The sequence below is a fragment of the Carassius carassius genome, chromosome 1 (genome assembly GCF_963082965.1).
Source record: "Carassius carassius chromosome 1, fCarCar2.1, whole genome shotgun sequence".
In the NCBI taxonomy this organism is placed as follows: Eukaryota; Metazoa; Chordata; class Actinopteri; order Cypriniformes; family Cyprinidae; genus Carassius; species Carassius carassius.
Genome location: NC_081755.1, coordinates 8,543,140 through 8,566,949, shown reverse-complemented (window position 1 = coordinate 8,566,949; position 23,810 = coordinate 8,543,140). Strand labels below are relative to the sequence as shown.

The following is a 23,810-nucleotide window of genomic DNA, read 5'->3' as shown; positions in this document are numbered from 1 at the left end:
CATTTATTCAGCGCACCCTTCATAGTGGTTCCGTGGACAGATGAATTTTAGCGATTTCGTGGTTGAAGTCTCATCAGATGTACTCTGCAAGCTCCGAGGAATCCATTTTTGTAAGTTTTGTCCCATAATACTGTAGAAATGTGCATAGAAAAAATGTTGGATTTTGGTGTTCACCAAATTGTCACACACTTTGCCAAGCTGTAACTCCGCCAAAACGGGGCCAAACTGCACCAAAATCGGGTCAAAGTCAGACCAGGGGGACCTCTATCCGACGCCACCAGCCCCAAGTCCCTGAACCCCCGGGAGGCGGAGATACGGTGCCCCAAATTTGGTGTCCATCCAATATGAATAAATGGCAAGTGGGATATGTGTCCAACTTAGGTTTAACAAAAAGCAATTGTATTAAATTTGATTTAATTAAATATAGGCAATATTGTTGATCAAAATGCCTGCAGTGTACTCAGACAGCTCAGCAGAGTCCATTCATGTAAGTTTTATCACAATATACTGTAGAATTTGCATAAAAAATAATGTCCACGGGAGCACTACGGAGGTCCCGCTGAATAAATTGTAAATGGAATTTTTTTTTGAAAAAACCTCCCATTTGCCATTTATTCAGCACGCCCTTCCTAATTGTTCCGTGGACAGAAAAATTTTAGTGGTTTCGTGGTTGAAGTCTCATCAGCTGTACTCTGCAAGCTTCCAGGAATCCATTTTTGTAAGTTTTATCCCATAATACTGTAGAATTTGCATAAAAATGAGCGTTGAATTTTGGCACACATGTGCACCACATGTGGTGCGAATCTCACTTTTCATTAAATAACAACTGTATTTAACTTTATTTATTTCAAATGTGTGTTATTGTTAATGAAAAGACCTTTACTGTACTCAGGACACCCAGAGGAATCCATTCATGTAAGTTTTATCCAATAATAATGTAAAATATGCATAAAAATGTATGTCCACGGGAGCGCTATGGAGGTCCCGCTGAATAAATTGTAAATGTATGGGCGGATGTCCCACCTCCAATGTAAACACGTACCGGTTTGGTGGACAATCCCTCATTGGGGGATTGGGCCACCAAACTTAACTGCCCGGTCAAGGGGGTCCCCATGAGGCAATCATACCAAATTCGGCCCGATCCGACCCCGGCGAGCCGTGTCCACGAAACCGCTAGGCCGAACACATTCAAGTAATTGGCAGGTGGGATGTTTTTAAAAACGTCCTAGGGGCCCGAAATTTGGATCGGTGGCTCCTGAGGGCCCCTAAAACGTGCTGTCAAAAGCGTGAGGACCTAGCGTGATGCACTTTTCTCCTTGGGTCCTACGACTATGTGTTTCGGGGCCCTGGTTGAGGGGCCCCTGAGATGCCAGAATCTCAAATCTGGGGGCCCTACGACCTACCCTCTCTGAACTTTGGAAGTCCCACCTCCAATCAAAACGTGTACCTGTTTGGTGGACGTGGGGTCTCTTCTGTGACCGTTTGACCCCTAAAGAAGGTCTTAGGGCCACCAGACTTTTATGCCCAGTCGAGGGGGTCCCCATGAGACACATATCCAAAATTCGGCCCGATCGGACGCTTGCGAGTCCTGTCCACGAACCCGCTAGGCCGAAAACATTCAAGTATATGGCAGGAGAGACTTTTTTTAGAAAAGACCCAGGGGCCCGAAATTCGGATCGGTGGGTCAAGGGGCCGCCCCGAGTGAGCTTCCGAAAGCGCGGGGCCCTGGGGCGCTCGCGAGTTGTGTCCACGAATCCGCTAGGCCGAACCCATTCAAGAATGTGGCAGGTGGGACTTTTTTAAAAAAGACCCAGGGGCCCGAAATTCGGATTGGTGGGTCCAGGGGCCGCCCCGATTGAGCTGCCGAAAGAAAAATTCGGAGCCTACTGCACAAAATCTCTCCCTTGGCCCTCTCTGACTCTTACATGATCAGAGCCTTTTGAGAGATTTCAGGGTGCCGGACGGGTATTTTTTTTCAAGGTCCTACAGCTTCGTGCTTTGGGGACATGGGAGAGGGGCCCCTGAGATGCAAGAATCTGGAATATGGGGGCCCTACGTCCTATCGTCTCCAAACTGTGGATGTCCCACCTTCAATCAAAACGTGTACCGATTTGGAACGTACCGATTTTTAGAAACGACCCAGGGGTCCCAAATTTCACAGCGGGGTCCGTGGGGCCCCCCCAGTGACCTCACCGAGACCGCGGGCTGATCGGAGCGACTTGCGTCGGCGACCCCGAAATGGCCAGAGGGGGCGCCGGTGAGCGCCCGCAGGCCGGGACGCCCACCCCCCACCCCCCACCTCTGGGACCCTTTTGGGAACGTTCCGTAAAAATAGTGGAAAATTGGACAAATAGTGGTTCCGTGGGACCGGGGGTCCTCGCGGCTCGAGGGTCCGATCCGCGATGATAATGGTTAAATGGACAAATAATGGGTTCGTGGTCACGGGGGTCCGCACAGTGGACCCATATGGCGGGTGGACAAAACGCAGCTCGCTGGGATGCGAAGCCCACCCTAGAACAGCCCCGGCCATTCGTTTAATGGGAGAAACGCCAAATAATAGGGTCCTGGGAGCGAATACCCCCAATGGCCAGCAGAACGATGGCAAAAGGACCTTTATAGGGTTCGTGGTCACGGGGGTGGGGGTGGGGGGCTCTCCCAGTGGTCAACATCACCCCTTAGAGGTGTCAATACTTGGTTTACTGCGGATTCCCTACGGAAAAGGGGGGTAAGCCGACTCGTCCCGTTGGCCAGTTTTCTAAAGGAGAAAATGGATCCAAATTGACAGTACAATCCCTTCGAACCATTATGCGGTATATGGCAATTTAAATGAATGGGTTTTTTTCCACGAACCCATTATGTGTACTACCTCTGTGGCAGTGTGTCTTAAAATGTATTGCTACAGTGGCCTCCTTTAACCATGGCCTCCAAACAATCTAGAACTCACATAAAACTGAGCTGGAACTAAATTGAGAAGACCGATGAATATGATTCTCGCTTAGGGTGCGAGAGGTCCCAGGTTCAAATCCCGGATGAGCCCTCTTCTGTCTTTGCACCATCTTTTCTTGAGCAGTTTCAGTCCATTCTGCCATCCCGGGTCAAACATACACCACTGTCAATTAAGACTAAAGCTGCGTCTGCATGTTTTCATGTCCACTTCTCTCTGCCCTTCTTAGTTCTTAATCTACAGTTTAAACTTTGACTTGACATTTTTCCAAAAATTGGTTTAGGAATGCAGCCCAAGCAGTGGAGATATGGCAAAAAATAGATTCTTGGATCGCTTCACAGCCCTGTGAGCCTTCATCTTGCGTTTGCTAGATGCAGGAGCATCTGAGGGCTTGTTGGTGTTGGGGTGTGTTTTTTTTTCTTTTATTGCTGTATGGGAGCAAGTGGGCCCAAGTTCAAATCCCAGATGAGCCCGCTTTGCAGCTCCTTGTTTTGAGTAGTGTCTGGGTGCATGGTGGCTTGTTGGTCTAGGGGTATGATTCTCGCTTCGGGTGTGAGAGGTCCTGGGTTCAAATCCCGGACGAGCCCACATTGAGCATATTGCTGAGAAGTATCAATCAATTCTGCCTTCTTTCAGTCAATAGTACTCCTGCATGTTTTCGTGCTGATTTCTCCTTGTTCGTAGTTCCTCATCTGCAATTTAAACTTTGTACAACACTTCGCTCTTTGGGTTCCTGCACTTTCACTGAAAGGTGGGGGTGTGTCTAAGATGGTTCAGATCGGCTGCCATGCAGGGTAGCCGTTTGCGGTTGACTGGAGGCTCGTGTCCTTTGCTTTGATGTTTTTCTCAATATTGGTTTACAAGGTTCAGAGAGCATTACACTGAACATTTAAAGGTCCCAGGGTTGATCCTGGGTTTACTCAGAGTGGAGCCGTGAACGCTTTTCGGACACCATTCTGATGCTTGCTAGTTAGTTGCTTTTCGCAGAACCTCCTTGAATGTTTTCTACACTTCAAACAGATGTGCAGACACTGTAGGTTCCATGGTGTAACGGTTAGCACTCTGGACTCTGAATCCAGTGATCCGAATTCAAATCTTGGTGGAACCTTCAAGAGTCTGTTTGCCTGTGCTTGGCAAGGAGGAGCTTTGGGGTATGTCACAACTTTCTCTGTGGCAGTGTGTCTTAAAATGTATTGCTACACTGGCCTCCTTTAACCATGGCCTCCAAACAATCTAGAACTCACATAAAACTGAGCTGGAACTAAATTGAGAAGACAGATGTCACCTGACCCTCTGTGGAGAAGCAGTACAGACCTCAGACAGCTTCTCATCAGCAAGATTTGCGTGGCAGTGCCACAATGTAGACTTCTGCTGTTAAATTCAGCTCTTGTGTTTTGTCGTTGATATTTAAATCAACATTATTCTACAAAAGTAGGCCAAGCTAGAGCTGGTAGGTAAAAATTGAGTTTCTCAGAAATCTGGTCAGTGCATCTGGTCAGAGCTCTATTTCTGCCCTTGTCAGCTAAGAGGCAGGATGTTGGAGCGACCGTAGCATCGAACAGAGTGAAAGACGTGGCAAAGGGGCCTCCACTGAGCAGCAACTTGTGGCTCGTTGGTCTAGGGGTATGATTCTCGCTTCGGGTGTGAGAGGTCCCGGGTTCAAATCCCGGACGAGCCCACATTGAGCATATTGCTGAGAAGTATCAGTCAATTCTGCCTTCTTTCGGTCAATAGTACTCCTGCATGTTTTCGTGCTGATTTCTCCCTGTTCGTAGTTCCTCATCTGCAATTTAAACTTTGTACAACACTTCGCTCTTTGGGTTCCGGCGCTTTCACTGAAAGGTGGGGGTGTGTCTAAAATTGTTCAGATCGGCTGCCATGCAGGGTAGCCGTTTGCGGTTGACTGGAGGCTCGTGTCCTTTGCTTTGATGTTTTTCTCAATATTGGTTTACAAGGTTCAGAGAGCGTTACACTGAACATTTAAAGGTCCCAGGTTCGATCCTGGGTTTACTCAGAGTGGAGCCGTGAATGCTTTTCGGACACCATTCTGATGCTTGCTGGTTAGTTGCTTTTCACAGAGCCTCCTTGAATGTTTTCTACACTTCAAACAGATGTGCAGACACTGTTGGTTCCATGGTGTAACGGTTAGCACGCTGCACTCTGAATCCAGTGATCTGAGTTCAAATCTCGGTGGAACCTTCAAGAGTCTGTCTGGCTGTGCTTGGCAAGGAGGAGCTTTGGGGTATGTCACAACTTTCTCTGTGGCAGTGTGTCTTAAAATGTATTGCTACAGTGGCCTCCTTTAACCATGGCCTCTAAACAATTTAGAACTCACATAAAACAAGTGGGCCCAAGTTCAAATCCCAGATGAGCCCGCTTTGCAGCTCCTTGTTTTGAGTAGTGTCTGGCTACATGGTGGCTCGTTGGCCATGGGTATGATTATGGCTAAGGGTGCGAGAGGTCCCGGGTTCAAATCCCGGACGAGCCCTCTTCTGTCTTTGCAGCATCTTTTCTTGAGCAGTTTCAGTCCATTCTGCCATCCCGGGTCAAACATAAGCCACTGTCAATTAAAACTAAAGCTGCGTCTGCATGTTTTCATGCCCACTTCTCTCTGCTCTTCTTAGTTCTTAATCTGCAGTTTAAACTTTGACTTGACATTTTTCCAAAAATTGGTTTAGGAATGCATCCCAAGCGGTGGAGATATGGCAAAAAATAGATTATTGGATCGCTTCACGGCCCTGTGAGCCTTCATCTTGCGATTGCTAGTTGCAGGAGCATCTGAGGGCTTGTTTGTTGTTGGGGTGTGTTTTTTTTTCTTTTATTGCTGTATGGGAGCAAGTGGGCCCAAGTTCAAATCCCAGATGAGCCCGCTTTGCAGCTCCTTGTTTTGAGTAGTGTCTGGCTACATGGTGGCTCGTTGGTCTAGGGGTATGATTCTCGCTTTGGGTGTGAGAGGTCCCGGGTTCAAATCCCGGACGACCCCACATTGAGCATATTGCTGAGAAGTATCAGTCAATTCTGCCATCTTTCGGCCAATAATACTCCTGCATGTTTTCGTGCCGATTTCTCCCTGTTCGTAGTTCCTCATCTGCAATTTAAACTTTGTACAACACTTCACTCTTTGGGTTTCCGCACTTTCACTGAAAGGTGAGGGTGTGTCTAAGATGGTTCAGATCGGCTGCCATGCAGGGTAGCCGTTTGCGGTTGACTGGAGGCTCGTGTCCTTTGCTTTGATGTTTTTCTCAATATTGGTTTACAAGGTTCAGAGAGCATTACACTGAACATTTAAAGGTCCCAGGTTCGATCCTGGGTTTACTCAGAGTGGAGCCGTGAATGCTTTTCGGACACCATTCTGATGCTTGCTGGTTAGTTGCGTTTCGCAGAGCCTCCTTGAATGTTTTCTACACTTCAAACTGATGTGCAGACACTGTTGGTTCCATGGTGTAACGGTTAGAACTCTGGACTCTGAATCCAGTGATCTGAGTTCAAATCTCGGTGGAACCTTCAAGAGTCTGTCTGGCTGTGCTTGGCAAGGAGGAGCTTTGGGGTATGTCACAACTTTTTCCATAAAGTCAATTTTTTTTTGGAGCGTCCATTCAGGTATAAGTTTGAGGGCTCGTGTACGTGGGTTAAGGGGACCTGCGCGCTGACCCCAAAAATTTTTGCCGGACGCGGCGTCGATGTCTGCCGGACCGCGCCGGCCCACGAGAGACCCCTGACCGGCCAGGAGGATCTGGACCCCCGAGGGGCCCCGCGGAAGCCCACCCAAATTTGTGGCCCCTAAATGCCATTCAGCACTTCTCCACAGGGTGGCGCACGGAGCAGTACACCTCAGGTTTAAAACAGTGGCATTTACCCGAATGGGGGGTGGACGATTTTTTTGCCCACGAAACCTATATTTGTCCATTTGACCTTTAAAGTTACAGAATGACCACGGCACCGATGCGGACCCCCGTCGGACCCCCAACCTGGGTCCCACTTACCCATTATTTGTCCATTTGACCATTATATTCACACAATGACTGCGGATCATCTGCGGACCCCTTGCGGACCCCCAGCCTGGGTCCCACGAACACAGTATTTGTCCATTTGACCATTATATTCACACAATGACTGCGGATCATCTGCGGACCACTTGCGGACCCCCACCCTGGGTCCCACGAACCCACTATTTGTCCATTTGACCATTATTTTCACACAATGACTGCGGATCATCTGCGGACCACTTGCGGACCCCCACCCTGGGTCCCACAAACCCACTATTTGTCCATTTGACCATTATATTCACAGAATGACCACGGATCACATGCGGAACATTTGCGGACCCCACCCCCTGGTCCCACGGACCCAATATTTGTCCATTTGACCATTAGCGTTAGAAATGGGCCTCGGTTGGACATTTTTTTCTGAGACATCCCAGGGGCCCAAAACTTGGAACGGGGGCCTCCCCCAGTGAGCTTACGAAGGCCCGGGGCCCAAGAGCCCTTGCAATCAGTGTCCACGAACCCGCTATGCTTAACACATTCAAATAAATGGCAGGTGGGATTTTTTTAGAAAAGTCCCCGGGGCCCAAAATTCGGAACGGTGGCTCTTTGGGGTCCCTGGATCGTGCAGTCAAAAGCGCGGGGCCCTAGTGCGATGCACTTTTTTTCCTTTAGTGCTATGACTACGTGCTTCGGGGCCCTGGGTGAGGGGCCCCTGAGATGCCAGAATCTCAAATCTGGGGGCCCTACGACCTATTGTCTCCGAACTGTGGACGTCCCACCTCCCATCAAAACGCGTAACACTTTTGTGGACGTGGGGTCCCTTCTGTGACCGTTTGACCCCTAAAGAAGATCGTAGGGCCACCAGACTTCTGTGCCTGGTCGAGGGGATCCCCTCGAGACACATATCCAAAATTCGGCCCGATCGGACCCTTGTGAGTCGTGTCCACGAATCAGCTAGGCCGAACGCAAGGGAATAAATGGCATATGGGATTTTTTTAGAAACGTCCCAGGGGCCCGAAATTTGGATCGGTGGCTCTTGAGGGGCCCTAGAGCGTGCTGTCAAAAGCGCGAGGACTTAGCGCGATGCAATTTTTTCCTTGGTTCCTAGGGCTACGTACTTTTGGGCCCTGGGCGAGGGGCCCCTGAGATGCCAGAATCCCAAATCTGGGGGCCCTACGACCTACTGTCTCCGATATGTGGACATCCCACCTTCAATCAAAACGCGTACCTGTTTCGTGGACGTGGGCTCCCTTCTGTAACCCTTTGACCCCTTAATGAGATCGTAGGGCCACCAGACTTCTATGCCCAATTGAGGGGATCCCCCCGAGACACATATCCAAATTTCGGCCCGATCGGACCGTTGCGAACCGTGTCCACGAACCCGCTAGTCCGAACCCATTCAAGTAAATGGCAGGTGGGACTTTTTTAGAAAAGTCCAACGGACCCAAAATTCAGTTTGGTGGGTCAAGGGGCCGCCTCGAGTGAGCTGCCAATGGTGCACGGCCGTAGGGACCTTGCAAGTCATGTCCACGAAACAACTATTCTAATACTGTAGAATATGCATAGAAAAAAGTTGGATTTTGGTTAATTTCCCCATATGTGGTGCATGTCCACCAGCAATTTATTTGATGGGATATGTGTCCACTTGCAGTTTATTAAATAGCATTCCTATATGAATATATGGAAAATGGGATATGTGTTCACTTGCTGTTTATTAAATAGCAATTCTCTTACTGTTAATGAAAACAGCTCTACTGTACTCAGCACGCTCAGCAGAGTCCATTCATGCCAGTTTTATCACATAATACTGTAAAATATGCATAAAAATTAATGTCCATGGGAGCACTACGGAGGTCCCGCCGAATAAATTGTAAAAGGACATTATTTAAAAAAAAACACCTCCCAGTTGCCATTTATTCAGCGCACCCTTCATAGTGGTTCCGTGGACAGATGAATTTTAGCGATTTCGTGGTTGAAGTCTCATCAGATGTACTCTGCAAGCTCCGAGGAATCCATTTTTGTAAGTTTTGTCCCATAATACTGTAGAAATGTGCATAGAAAAAATGTTGGATTTTGGTGTTCACCAAATTGTCACACACTTTGCCAAGCTGTAACTCCGCCAAAACGGGGCCAAACTGCACCAAAATCGGGTCAAAGTCAGACCAGGGGGACCTCTATCCGACGCCACCAGCCCCAAGTCCCTGAACCCCCGGGAGGCGGAGATACGGTGCCCCAAATTTGGTGTCCATCCAATATGAATAAATGGCAAGTGGGATATGTGTCCAACTTAGGTTTAACAAAAAGCAATTGTATTAAATTTGATTTAATTAAATATAGGCAATATTGTTGATCAAAATGCCTGCAGTGTACTCAGACAGCTCAGCAGAGTCCATTCATGTAAGTTTTATCACAATATACTGTAGAATTTGCATAAAAAATAATGTCCACGGGAGCACTACGGAGGTCCCGCTGAATAAATTGTAAATGGAATTTTTTTTTTTTTTTAAACTTCCCATTTGCCATTTATTCAGCACGCCCTTCCTAATTGTTCCGTGGACAGATAAATTTTAGTGGTTTCGTGGTTGAAGTCTCATCAGCTGTACTCTGCAAGCTTCCAGGAATCCATTTTTGTAAGTTTTATCCCATAATACTGTAGAATTTGCATAAAAATGAGCGTTGAATTTTGGCACACATGTGCACCACATGTGGTGCGAATCTCACTTTTCATTAAATAACAACTGTATTTAACTTTATTTATTTCAAATGTGTGTTATTGTTAATGAAAAGACCTTTACTGTACTCAGGACACCCAGAGGAATCCATTCATGTAAGTTTTATCCAATAATAATGTAAAATATGCATAAAAATGTATGTCCACGGGAGCGCTATGGAGGTCCCGCTGAATAAATTGTAAATGTATGGGCGGATGTCCCACCTCCAATGTAAACACGTACCGGTTTGGTGGACAATCCCTCTGGTTTTTGACCTTTTGACCCCTAAGGAAGGTCATTGGGCCACCAAACTTAACTGCCCGGTCAAGGGGGTCCCCATGAGGCAATCATACCAAATTCGGCCCGATCCGACCCCGGCGAGCCGTGTCCACGAAACCGCTAGGCCGAACACATTCAAGTAATTGGCAGGTGGGATGTTTTTAAAAACGTCCTAGGGGCCCGAAATTTGGATCGGTGGCTCCTGAGGGCCCCTAAAACGTGCTGTCAAAAGCGTGAGGACCTAGCGTGATGCACTTTTCTCCTTGGGTCCTACGACTATGTGTTTCGGGGCCCTGGTTGAGGGGCCCCTGAGATGCCAGAATCTCAAATCTGGGGGCCCTACGACCTACCCTCTCTGAACTTTGGAAGTCCCACCTCCAATCAAAACGTGTACCTGTTTGGTGGACGTGGGGTCTCTTCTGTGACCGTTTGACCCCTAAAGAAGGTCTTAGGGCCACCAGACTTTTATGCCCAGTCGAGGGGGTCCCCATGAGACACATATCCAAAATTCGGCCCGATCGGACGCTTGCGAGTCCTGTCCACGAACCCGCTAGGCCGAAAACATTCAAGTATATGGCAGGAGAGACTTTTTTTAGAAAAGACCCAGGGGCCCGAAATTCGGATCGGTGGGTCAAGGGGCCGCCCCGAGTGAGCTTCCGAAAGCGCGGGGCCCTGGGGCGCTCGCGAGTTGTGTCCACGAATCCGCTAGGCCGAACCCATTCAAGAATGTGGCAGGTGGGACTTTTTTAAAAAAGACCCAGGGGCCCGAAATTCGGATTGGTGGGTCCAGGGGCCGCCCCGATTGAGCTGCCGAAAGAAAAATTCGGAGCCTACTGCACAAAATCTCTCCCTTGGCCCTCTCTGACTCTTACATGATCAGAGCCTTTTGAGAGATTTCAGGGTGCCGGACGGGTATTTTTTTTCAAGGTCCTACAGCTTCGTGCTTTGGGGACATGGGAGAGGGGCCCCTGAGATGCAAGAATCTGGAATATGGGGGCCCTACGTCCTATCGTCTCCGAACTGTGGATGTCCCACCTTCAATCAAAACGTGTACCGATTTGGAACGTACCGATTTTTAGAAACGACCCAGGGGTCCCAAATTTCACAGCGGGGTCCGTGGGGCCCCCCCAGTGACCTCACCGAGACCGCGGGCTGATCGGAGCGACTTGCGTCGGCGACCCCGAAATGGCCAGAGGGGGCGCCGGTGAGCGCCCGCAGGCCGGGACGCCCACCCCCCACCTCTGGGACCCTTTTGGGAACGTTCCGTAAAAATAGTGGAAAATTGGACAAATAGTGGTTCCGTGGGACCGGGGGTCCTCGCGGCTCGAGGGTCCGATCCGCGATGATAATGGTTAAATGGACAAATAATGGGTTCGTGGTCACGGCAATGGCGGGTGGACAAAACGCAGCTCGCTGGGATGCGAAGCCCACCCTAGAACAGCCCCGGCCATTCGTTTAATGGGAGGAACGCCAAATAATAGGGTCCTGGGAGCGAATACCCCCAATGGCCAGCAGAACGATGGCAAAAGGACCTTTATAGGGTTCGTGGTCATGGGGGTGGGGGTGGGGGGCTCTCCCAGTGGTCAACATCACCCCTTAGAGGTGTCAATACTTGGTTTACTGCGGATTCCCTACGGAAAAGGGGGGTAAGCCGACTCGTCCCGTTGGCCAGTTTTCTAAAGGAGAAAATGGATCCAAATTGACAGTACAATCCCTTCGAACCATTATGCGGTATATGGCAATTTAAATGAATGGGTTTTTTTCCACGAACCCATTATGTGTACTACCTCTGTGGCAGTGTGTCTTAAAATGTATTGCTACAGTGGCCTCCTTTAACCATGGCATCCAAACAATCTAGAACTCACATAAAACTGAGCTGGAACTAAATTGAGAAGACCGATGAATATGATTCTCGCTTAGGGTGCGAGAGGTCCCAGGTTCAAATCCCAGACGAGCCCTCTTCTGTCTTTGCACCATCTTTTCTTGAGCAGTTTCAGTCCATTCTGCCATCCCGGGTCAAACATACACCACTGTCAATTAAGACTAAAGCTGCGTCTGCATGTTTTCATGTCCACTTCTCTCTGCCCTTCTTAGTTCTTAATCTACAGTTTAAACTTTGACTTGACATTTTTCCAAAAATTGGTTTAGGAATGCAGCCCAAGCAGTGGAGATATGGCAAAAAATAGATTCTTGGATCGCTTCACAGCCCTGTGAGCCTTCATCTTGCGTTTGCTAGATGCAGGAGCATCTGAGGGCTTGTTGGTGTTGGGGTGTGTTTTTTTTTCTTTTATTGCTGTATGGGAGCAAGTGGGCCCAAGTTCAAATCCCAGATGAGCCCGCTTTGCAGCTCCTTGTTTTGAGTAGTGTCTGGGTGCATGGTGGCTTGTTGGTCTAGGGGTATGATTCTCGCTTCGGGTGTGAGAGGTCCTGGGTTCAAATCCCGGACGAGCCCACATTGAGCATATTGCTGAGAAGTATCAATCAATTCTGCCTTCTTTCAGTCAATAGTACTCCTGCATGTTTTCGTGCTGATTTCTCCTTGTTCGTAGTTCCTCATCTGCAATTTAAACTTTGTACAACACTTCGCTCTTTGGGTTCCTGCACTTTCACTGAAAGGTGGGGGTGTGTCTAAGATGGTTCAGATCGGCTGCCATGCAGGGTAGCCGTTTGCGGTTGACTGGAGGCTCGTGTCCTTTGCTTTGATGTTTTTCTCAATATTGGTTTACAAGGTTCAGAGAGCATTACACTGAACATTTAAAGGTCCCAGGGTTGATCCTGGGTTTACTCAGAGTGGAGCCGTGAACGCTTTTCGGACACCATTCTGATGCTTGCTAGTTAGTTGCTTTTCGCAGAACCTCCTTGAATGTTTTCTACACTTCAAACAGATGTGCAGACACTGTAGGTTCCATGGTGTAACGGTTAGCACTCTGGACTCTGAATCCAGTGATCCGAATTCAAATCTTGGTGGAACCTTCAAGAGTCTGTTTGCCTGTGCTTGGCAAGGAGGAGCTTTGGGGTATGTCACAACTTTCTTTGTGGCAGTGTGTCTTAAAATGTATTGCTACACTGGCCTCCTTTAACCATGGCCTCCAAACAATCTAGAACTCACATAAAACTGAGCTGGAACTAAATTGAGAAGGCAGATGTCACCTGACCCTCTGTGGAGAAGCAGTACAGACCTCAGACAGCTTCTCATCAGCAAGATTTGCATGGCAGTGCCACAATGTAGACTTCTGCTGTTAAATTCAGCTCGTGTGTTTTGTCGTTGATATTTTAATCAACATTATTCTACAAAGGTAGGCCAAGCTAGAGCTGGTAGGTAAAAATTGAGTTTCTCAGAAATCTGGTGAGTGCATCTGGTCAGAGCTCTATTTCTGCCCTTGTCAGCTAAGAGGCAGGATGTTGGAGCGACAGTAGCATCGAACAGAGTGAAAGACGTGGCAAAGGGGCCTCCACTGAGCAGCAACTTGTGGCTCGTTGGTCTAGGGGTATGATTCTCGCTTCGGGTGTGAGAGGTCCCGGGTTCAAATCCCGGACGAGCCCACTTGAGCATATTGCTGAGAAGTATCAGTCAATTCTGCCTTCTTTTGGTCAATAGTACTCCTGCATGTTTTCGTGCTGATTTCTCCCTGCTCGTAGTTTCTCATCTGCAATTTAAACTTTGTACAACACTTCGCTCTTTGGGTTCCCGCACTTTCACTGAAAGGTGGGGGTGTGTCTAAGATGGTTCAGATCGGCTGCCATGCAGGGTAGCCGTTTGCGGTTGACTGGAGGCTCGTGTCCTTTGCTTTGATGTTTTTCTCAATATTGGTTTACAAGGTTCAGAGAGCGTTACACTGAACATTTAAAGGTCCCAGGTTCGATCTTGGGTTTACTCAGAGTGGAGCCGTGAATGCTTTCGGACACCATTCTGATGCTTGCTGGTTAGTTGCTTTTCGCAGAGCCTCCTTGAATGTTTTCTACACTTCAAACAGATGTGCAGACACTGTTGGTTCCATGGTGTAACGGTTAGCACTCTGGACTCTGAATCCAGTGATCTGAGTTCAACTCTTGGTGGAACCTTGGGGTCTGTCTGGCTGTGCTTGGCAAGGAGGAGCTTTGATGTAGGTCACAACTTTCTCTGTGGCAGTGTGTCTTAATATGTATTGCTACAGTGGCCTCCTTTAACCATGGCCTCCAAACAATGTAGAACTCACATAAAACTGAGCTGGAACTAAATTGAGAAGACCGATGTCACCTGACCCTCTGTGGAGAAGCAGTACAGACCTCTGACAGCTTCTCATCAGCAAGATTTGCGTGGCAGTGCCACAATGTAGACTTCTGCTGTTAAATTCAGCTCTTGTGTTTTGTCGTTGATATTTTTTTTTTTTTTTATTTTATTATTTTTTTTTATTTTATTTGATAGGGACAATGCTCATTGATCAACAGACAAGTTATTTGCTGTAAACAAGCCAGAGTTAGCTACAAGTGCTAGTTTCCATCTGTTGTCCCTAGCCAGATCTTAACAGGCACCCTAAAATACAAAAGTCAATAAAGATACACTAAAATACAGTAGCAATGTAATAAATACAGCAGAAATTTTAAAACAATATGGGCATACTCTCAAACAGACAATATGTTGTTCACATCATCAACCCTCAACTTAATTACAGTATAAAGTAGATACAGTATATGAACAAATAATAAAAAAATATACATACATACATACATACATACACATATACACACACATATATATATACATATATATACATACACATACATATATATAAATACATACACACATACATACATGTTCATAAACTTAAACATTTGGTGTATGGTTACAATTATAATTATCCCTAATCCAAGATTTAAGCTGGTTTTTAAAAGAGGAGAGACTATTACACTCCCTTAACTCATTGGGTAGGCTATTCCAAAAAATTGTAGCTCTGACAGAAAAGGCTGTATTTCCAATCCTACTTTTTCTATATTGAACTATGCAGTCCCCTCTGGTGGTTGCTCTGGTTACTCTATTGACCCTATCTTTCTGTTTTATAAACTGGCACAGTGGTGGTGGAGCAAGCCCACGGAGTACCTTAAAGACAAGACATGCGTCAGCAAAGTGTCTGAAGTTTTCAAAGCTAAACATATTGTGTTTTTTGATTATGTGACAATGATGATAGCTATTAGCCTTACAGTCCAATGTCTTTAATGCCTGTTTATAGAGTGACTCCAATGGTTGCAATGTTGTTTTATTGGCTTGCGACCAGCTTGTTAAACAATAAGAAAAATGTGATAAGATCATCGCATGCAAGAAAAGCTTTGCAGCCTTCAATGTTAGATATGATCTTATATGCTTAAAATTTGCAAGATTAAATTTAACAATATTGGCAACCTTTTTTGTATGCTTTTTAAAGGAGAGTTGTGAGTCTAGGATGATTCCCAGATATTTAAAGTCAGATACCACTCTAACCTTATCTTGGTTAACAATTACCTCAGGGTCATAAGTCACAGTAGTTTGTTTTGTAAAATACATACATACTGTTTTACTTATGTTCAGATGTAAGCATGAATTAGTTAGCCATATGGATACCTTGCTCATGGCCTCAGTCAGTTGGTGTGCAGCTTGTTGTTTATTTTTAGCATGCACGTAGAGGACTGTGTCATCTGCATACATTTGTAAATGTACAGATGGACAAACAGTGGGCAGGTCATTTATATAGAGACTGAACAAAAGGGGGCCCAGTATAGATCCTTGAGGGACACCTATTCTAGAGTTTAGATATGTGGATTGTGTGTTGTTAATGCGTGTGCTTTGTTTTCTGTCAGTTAAATATGATTTCATCCATTTAATTGCATTCCCACAGAAATTAAAGTAGGATAATTTTGACAAAAGAACGTCATGATCGACGGTGTCAAATGCTTTTTTGAAATCTAAAAATATTGCACCCACCACGCCTCCTTTATCTAGATTCATTTTGATGTTCTCGATAAAAAAGCAGTTGGCTGTTTCCGTGGAGTGATTACTTCGAAAGCCAAACTGCATTGGGTGCAGTGGTGTATGGCCTTTACTAAGATGAGCAGTCAGCTGTTTCGCCACCCATTTCTCTACTACCTTGGATATTACAGGTAGTATACTGATGGGCCTATAGTTCTCTACTAGTGTTTTATCACCGGCCTTGAAAATGGGGGTTACCACGGCTGTTTTCCAGGAACTTGGGAAAATACCTTGTTTAATTGATAAATTGATTAAATGTGTAAGAGGTATAATTAAAGACTGTTTATGAGTTTTAAAAAATACAAAATCAAGACCAAAAGCATCTTTAGCTTTTGAGTTCCTTAGTGAATTTATGGTATTCTCTACCTCAAGTTCACTAATTTCCTCAATTCTAAAAACTGGTTTGTCATTATCAATAGGAATGCTCACTATATTACTAATAATGCACTTCTGTGCCAGTTCCTCAACTGATTGGATAAAAAATTTGTTAAAAGTGCTTGCTATAATATCTTCTTCTCTGGTTATGATTCCATTTAATTTCAGTTCAAGTGCCGGTGCGCAGTGCTGAGTATCTTTACCAGTTAATTTATTAAGATTGTTCCAGATTAATTTCCCATCTCCCTTTGCATCATCAATTACTTTTATATAGAAATCTGCTTTGGCTTTCCTTATGTTCCTTACTACTCTATTTCTGAGGGATGTATAGCTATACCAGTCACTTCTGAGTCCTGACTTAAGTGCAATCTTTAGTGAGGAGTCTCTGTCCCTCATCTGTTTCCAGAGAGCCTCATTGAGCCAAGGTTGAGAATTTTTCTGTCTTGGTCTGTGTGACATTCTTCTGTTATATAAGGATATTATAGTATTAATAGTGCTTGAAAACATATTGCAACTGTTCTCTATATCTTCAATAACCAGAAGATCAGTCCAGTCGATATCATTTAAGGCAGATTTGAATTTGTCCAGATCATTTTTAGGAATACTCAATTGATGTTGTTTCACTATGATTGTTTTCTTAAAACGTTTTTTGGTGAGTTTCCTTCCTAATAGTGTTATATTATGGTCAGATAAACCTGTTAATAAATTGTATGATTTTGTTATCCTTTCCGGTCTGTTTGTAAACATTAAGTCAATTTGCGTCTGAGAGGAGTGAGTGATGCGGGTGGGACCAAGAACTAACTGGGTGAGATCAAATTTGTCTGTTATATCTTTAAGTTTTTTCCGATCAATTTTATTTTCCCAGTTTATATTAAAATCACCCATTAAAATGAACTCCTTTCTTTCTTGACATTGTTTTAACAGTTTGTGTAAATTATCATAAAAAGCAATGGTAGATGAAGGAGGACGATAAAAACAAATTAAAATAAATGACATTTCAGGGGATAGCCAAACGTTCAGTCCAAGGCATTCAATATCTAATCCAGGCGACCATTCAATCAGATTACATTTGATTGTGTCTTTTCACATAGATTAACACGCCTCCCCCTCGCCCTTTGTCTCTGTCCTTTCTGAAAACATTGTATCCAGATACATTAACAGCAGCCTCTGGGGAATATTTACTTAACCACGTTTCTGAGACACCAAGAAAATCCAGGTTGGAATTATTTAGTAGATGTTCCATTTGATCGCTCTTTGAGACCATACTACGGACATTAATATGTCCGCCTAATAATCCCCTTGGTTTGGAGCGTGGGTCCCATAGAATTTTTGCCTGGTTTAAAGTTTTAAAAAATTTAAACTTACGATGTTTCCTGATAGCTGGATTGAGATCAGTAAGTTTTCGTTTATCACGAATAGGCCGCATTACCGGTGTAGAGATCCCCAGCATCGGAGACATGAATGATGAAAGCTTACCACTGGCATGCGTCAAAGTTGTGAAGTGTTCCTCACGTGTCGCTCCGTGTAAGGTGGAATCCAAACCGGAGGCCACACATGGATTCAGCGCATCCAGGGAAGACCGCAGCATGCCGTCCACCTGTGCCATCCACGAGCACCCGCGTGATCCTCGGCTTCCTCCCACGTTCAGACTCCGACTGCGGCCGTTGTCCCACCGGTAATCCAGGGCAGGTCCCAGGCGACAGCCGTGCGCGTCCATGGAGAGGACGGCGTCACCAATACCGGCTCCGTGCGGACCAGGGTTAGGCTCTACATCTCCAGCCAAGAGAAGGATAGTCAACAGCAAAAGAATATCCTGGTAGGGCCGTCTTGATTTTATTTTCCTTCGGGAACCTGTATGATTTGGCAGGGTAGCTTGGCCTTTGTTTAGCAGAGCTTCGTAAATAGTATGTTGGCTCGATGCGTTTGGACTGCGTTTAGACTTTCCAAGCCCAGCTGAACCGGCACAACAACATCGCACAGACAGTAGGAGTAGCACAACGACTAAACTTGCTACAAACAGACTTTTTGTGATCGTAGCACTTTGCCTTGATTGTATGAGATGGCGTGAGCCAGTTTTATACGAAAAATAGTGTTTTGCGTGGTTGGTAGCATTGTTTGCGTATACGGCGACAGCAGCACCTGTCCGCATGCGTCCTGCCATGATCTCTTAAAGACCTCTCTGAGAAGTATTTTAATCAACATTATTCTACAAAGGTAGGCCAAGCTAGAGCTGGTAGGTAAAAATTGAGTTTCTCAGAAATCTGGTCAGTGCATCTGGTCAGAGCTCTATTTCTGCCCTTGTCAGCTAAGAGGCAGGATGTTGGAGCGACCGTAGCATCGAACAGAGTGAAATACGTGGCAAAGTGGCCTCCACTGAGCAGCAACTCGTGGATTGTTGGTCTAGGGGTATGATTCCCGCTTAGGGTGCGAGGGGTCCCGGGTTCAAATCCCGGACGAGCCCTCTTCTGTCTTTGCAGCATCTTTTCTTGAGCAGTTTCAGTCCATTCTGCCATCGCGGGTCAAACATACGCCACTGTCAATTAAGACTAAAGCTGCGTCTGCATGTTTTCATGCCCACTTCTCTCTGCTCTTCTTAGTTCTTAATCTGCAGTTTAAACTTTGACTTGACATTTTTCCAAAAATTGGTTTAGGAATGCAGCCCAAGCAGTGGAGATATGGCAAAAAATAGATTCTTGGATCGCTTCACAGCCCTGTGAGCCTTCATCTTGCGTTTGCTAGTTGCAGTAGCATCTGAGGGCTTGTTGGTGTTGGGGTGTGTTTTTTTTTTCTTCTATTGCTGTATGGGAGCAAGTGGACCCAAGTTCAAATCCCAGATGAACCCGCTTTGCAGCTCCATTTTTTGAGTAGTGTCTGGGTACATGGTGTCTAGTTGGTCTAGCGGTATGATTCTTGCTTCGGGTGTGAGAGGTCCCGGGTTCAAATCCTGCGACGAGCCCACATTGAGCATATTGCTGAGAAGTATCAGTCATTTCTGCCTTCTTTCAGTCAATAATACTCCTGCATGTTTTCGTGCCGATTTCTCCCTGTTCGTAAATCCTCATCTCCAATTTAAACTTTGTACAACACTTCGCTCTTTGGGTTCCCGCACTTTCACTGAAAGGTGGGGGTGTGTCTAAGATGGTTCAGATCGGCTGCCATTCAGGGTAGCCGTTTGTGGTTGACTGGAGGCTCGGGTCCTTTGCTTTGATGTTTTTCTCAATATTGGTTTACAAGGTTCAGAGAGCGTTACACTGAACATTTAAAGGTCCCAGGTTCGATCCTGGGTTTACTCAGAGTGGAGCCGTGAATGCTTTTCGGACACCATTCTGATGCTTGCTGGTTAGTTGCTTTTCGCAGAGCCTCCTTGAATGTTTTCTACACTTCAAACAGATGTGCAGACACTGTTGGTTCCATGGTGTAACGGTTAGCACTCTGGACTCTGAACCTTCAAGAGTCTGTCTGGCTGTGTTTGGCAAGGAGGAGCTTTGGGGTATGTCACAACTTTCTCTGTGGCAGTGTGTCTTAAAATGTATTGCTACAGTGGCCTCCTTTAACCATGGCCTCCAAACAATCTAGAACTCACATAAAACTGAGCTGGAACTAAATTGAGAAGACCGATGTCACCTGACCCTCTGTGAAGAAGCAGTACAGACCTCAGACAGCTTCTCATCAGCAAGATTTGCGTGGCAGTGCCACAATGTAGACTTCAGCTGTTAAATTCAGCTCTTGTGTTTTGTCTTTGATATTTTAATCAACATTATTCTACAAAGGTATGTTAAGCTAGAGCTGGTAGGTAAAAATTGAGTTTTTTTCAGATATCTGGTCAGTGCATGAGCTCTATTTCTGCCCTTGTCAGCTAAGAGGCAGGATGTTGGAGCGACCGTAGCATCGAACAGAGTGAAAGACGTGGCAAAGGGGCCTCCAATGAGCAGCAACTTGTGGCTCGTTGGTCTAGGGGTATGATTCTCGCTTCGGGTGTGAGAGGTCCCGGGTTCAAATCCCGGACGAGCCCACATTGAGCATATTGCTGAGAAGTATCAGTCAATTCTGCCTTCTTTCGGTCAATAGTACTCCTGCATGTTTTTGTGCTGATTTCTCCCTGTTCGTAGTTCCTCATCTGCAATTTAAACTTTGTACAACACTTCGCTCTTTGGGTTCCCGCACTTTCACTGAAAGGTGGGGGTGTGTCTAAGATGGTTTAGATCGGCTGCCATGCAGGGTAGCCGTTTGCGGTTGACTGGAGGCTCGTGTCCTTTGCTTTGATGTTTTTCTCAATATTGGTTTACAAGGTTCAGAGAGCGTTACACTGAACATTTAAAGGTCCCAGGTTCGATCCTGGGTTTACTCAGAGTGGAGCCGTGAATGCTTTCGGACACCATTCTGATGCTTGCTGGTTAGTTGCTTTTCGCAGAGCCTCCTTGAATGTTTTCTACACTTCAAACAGATGTGCAGACACTGTTGGTTCCATGGTGTAACGGTTAGCACACTGGACTCTGATGCCAGTGATCTGAGTTCAACTCTTGGTGGAACCTTGGGGTCTGTCTGGCTGTGCTTGGCAAGGAGGAGCTTTGACATAGGTCACAACTTTCTCTGTGGCAGTGTGTCTTAATATGTATTGCTACAGTGGCCTCCTTTAACCATGGCCTCCAAACAATGTAGAACTCACATAAAACTGAGCTGGAACTAAATTGAGAAGACCGATGTCACCTGACCCTCTGTGGAGAAGCAGTACAGACCTCAGACAGCTTCTCATCAGCAAGATTTGCGTGGCAGTGCCACAATGTAGACTTCTGCTGTTAAATTCAGCTCTTGTGTTTTGTCGTTGATATTTTAATCAACATTATTCTACAAAGGTAGGCCAAGCTAGAGCTGGTAGGTAAAAATTGAGTTTCTCAGAAATCTGGTCAGTGCATCTGGTCAGAGCTCTATTTCTGCCCTTGTCAGCTAAGAGGCAGGATGTTGGAGCGACCGTAGCATCGAACAGAGTGAAATACGTGGCAAAGTGGCCTCCACTGAGCAGCAACTTGTGGCTTGTTGGTCTAGGGGTTTGATTCCCGCTTAGGGTGCGAGGGGTCCCGGGTTCAAATCCCGGACGAGCCCTCTTCTGTCTTTGCAGCATCTTTTCTTGAGCAGTTTCAGTCCATTCTGCCATCCCGGGACAAACATACGCCACTGTCAATTAAGACTAAAGCTGCGTCTGCATGTTTTCATGCCCACTTCTCTCTGCTCTTCTTAGTTCTTAATCTGCAGTTTAAATTTTGACTTGACATTTTTCCAAAAATTGGTTTAGGAATGCAGCCCAAGCAGTGGAGATATGGCAAAAAAATAGATTCTTGGATCGCTTCACAGCCCTGTGAGCCTTCATCTTGCGTTTGCTAGATGCAGGAGCATCTGAGGGCTTGTTGGTGTTGGGGTGTGTTTTTTTTTCTTTTATTGCTGTAAGGGAGCAAGTGGGCCCAAGTTCAAATCCCAGATGAGCCCGATTTGCAGCTCCTTGTTTTGAGTAGTGTCTGGGTACATGGTGGCTCGTTGGTCTAGGGGTATGATTGTCGCTTCGGGTGTGAGAGGTCCCGGGTTCAAATCCCGGACGAGCCCACATTGAGCATATTGCTGAGAAGTATCAGTCAATTCCGCCTTCTTTCGGTCAATACTACTCCTGCATGTTTTTGTGCTGATTTCTCCCTGTTCGTAGTTCCTCATCTGCAATTTAAACTTTGTACAACACTTCGCTCTTTGGGTTCCGGCGCTTTCACTGAAAGGTGGGGGTGTGTCTAAAATTGTTCAGATCGGCTGCCATGCAGGGTAGCCGTTTGCGGTTGACTGGAGGCTCGTGTCCTTTGCTTTGATGTTTTTCTCAATATTGGTTTACAAGGTTCAGAGAGCGTTACACTGAACATTTAAAGGTCCCAGGTTCGATCCTGGGTTTACTCAGAGTGGAGCCGTGAATGCTTTTCGGACACCATTCTGATGCTTGCTGGTTAGTTGCTTTTCGCAGAGCCTCCTTGAATGTTTTCTACACTTCAAACAGATGTGCAGACACTGTTGGTTCCATGGTGTAACGGTTAGCACGCTGCACTCTGAATCCAGTGATCTGAGTTCAAATCTTGGTGGAACGTTCAAGAGTCTGTCTGGCTGTGCTTGGCAAGGAGGAGCTTTGGGGTATGTCACAACTTTCTCTGTGGCAGTGTGTCTTAAAATGTATTGCTACAGTGGCCTCCTTTAACCATGGCCTCTAAACAATCTAGAACTCACATAAAACAAGTGGGCCCAAGTTCAAATCCCAGATGAGCCCGCTTTGCAGCTCCTTGTTTTGAGTAGTGTCTGGCTACATGGTGGCTCGTTGGCCATGGGTATGATTATGGCTAAGGGTGCGAGAGGTCCCGGGTTCAAATCCCGGACGAGCCCTCTTCTGTCTTTGCAGCATCTTTTCTTGAGCAGTTTCAGTCCATTCTGCCATCCCGGGTCAAACATAAGCCACTGTCAATTAAAACTAAAGCTGCGTCTGCATGTTTTCATGCCCACTTCTCTCTGCTCTTCTTAGTTCTTAATCTGCAGTTTAAACTTTGACTTGACATTTTTCCAAAAATTGGTTTAGGAATGCATCCCAAGCGGTGGAGATATGGCAAAAAATAGATTATTGGATCGCTTCACGGCCCTGTGAGCCTTCATCTTGCGATTGCTAGTTGCAGGAGCATCTGAGGGCTTGTTGTTGTTGGGGTGTGTTTTTTTTTCTTTTATTGCTGTATGGGAGTAAGTGGGCCCAAGTTCAAATCCCAGATGAGCCCGCTTTGCAGCTCCTTGTTTTGAGTAGTGTCTGGCTACATGGTGGCTCGTTGGTCTAGGGGTATGATTCTCGCTTTGGGTGTGAGAGGTCCCGGGTTCAAATCCCGGATGACCCCACATTGAGCATATTGCTGAGAAGTATCAGTCAATTCTGCCATCTTTCGGCCAATAATACTCCTGCATGTTTTCGTGCCGATTTCTCCCTGTTCGTAGTTCCTCATCTGCAATTTAAACTTTGTACAACACTTCACTCTTTGGGTTTCCGCACTTTCACTGAAAGGTGAGGGTGTGTCTAAGATGGTTCAGATCGGCTGCCATGCAGGGTAGCCGTTTGCGGTTGACTGGAGGCTCGTGTCCTTTGCTTTGATGTTTTTCTCAATATTGGTTTACAAGGTTCAGAGAGCATTACACTGAACATTTAAAGGTCCCAGGTTCGATCCTGGGTTTACTCAGAGTGGAGCCGTGAATGCTTTTCGGACACGATTCTGATGCTTGCTGGTTAGTTGCGTTTCGCAGAGCCTCCTTGAATGTTTTCTACACTTCAAACTGATGTGCAGACACTGTTGGTTCCATGGTGTAACGGTTAGAACTCTGGACTCTGAATCCAGTGATCCGAGTTCAAATCTCAGTGGAACCTTCAAGAGTCTGTCTGGCTGTGCTTGGCAAGGAGGAGCTTTGGGGTATGTCACAACTTTTTCCATAAAGTCAATTTTTTTTTGGAGCGTCCATTCAGGTATAAGTTTGAGGGCTCG

The 23,810-nt window shown here is 46.1% G+C and overlaps 8 non-coding genes across 8 annotated transcripts; all 8 read left to right on the top strand.

The window, feature by feature from the left end:
- The first annotated feature begins 3,459 nt into the window (after positions 1–3,459).
- Positions 3,460–3,531, top strand: trnap-cgg (transfer RNA proline (anticodon CGG)). Its single transcript has one exon. It is a non-coding gene; the product is annotated as a tRNA-Pro (tRNA).
- A 1,019-nt stretch (positions 3,532–4,550) lies between these two features.
- Positions 4,551–4,622, top strand: trnap-cgg (transfer RNA proline (anticodon CGG)). The gene has a single exon. It is a non-coding gene; the product is annotated as a tRNA-Pro (tRNA).
- A 1,233-nt stretch (positions 4,623–5,855) lies between these two features.
- Positions 5,856–5,927, top strand: trnap-ugg (transfer RNA proline (anticodon UGG)). Its single transcript has one exon. It is a non-coding gene; the product is annotated as a tRNA-Pro (tRNA).
- Positions 5,928–12,300: 6,373 nt separating this feature from the next.
- trnap-cgg (transfer RNA proline (anticodon CGG)) lies at positions 12,301–12,372 on the top strand. Its single transcript has one exon. It is a non-coding gene; the product is annotated as a tRNA-Pro (tRNA).
- Positions 12,373–13,391: 1,019 nt separating this feature from the next.
- Positions 13,392–13,463, top strand: trnap-cgg (transfer RNA proline (anticodon CGG)). Its single transcript has one exon. It is a non-coding gene; the product is annotated as a tRNA-Pro (tRNA).
- A 6,752-nt stretch (positions 13,464–20,215) lies between these two features.
- trnap-cgg (transfer RNA proline (anticodon CGG)) lies at positions 20,216–20,287 on the top strand. The gene has a single exon. It is a non-coding gene; the product is annotated as a tRNA-Pro (tRNA).
- A 1,511-nt stretch (positions 20,288–21,798) lies between these two features.
- trnap-cgg (transfer RNA proline (anticodon CGG)) lies at positions 21,799–21,870 on the top strand. The gene has a single exon. It is a non-coding gene; the product is annotated as a tRNA-Pro (tRNA).
- A 1,232-nt stretch (positions 21,871–23,102) lies between these two features.
- Positions 23,103–23,174, top strand: trnap-ugg (transfer RNA proline (anticodon UGG)). The gene has a single exon. It is a non-coding gene; the product is annotated as a tRNA-Pro (tRNA).
- Positions 23,175–23,810: the final 636 nt, after the last annotated feature.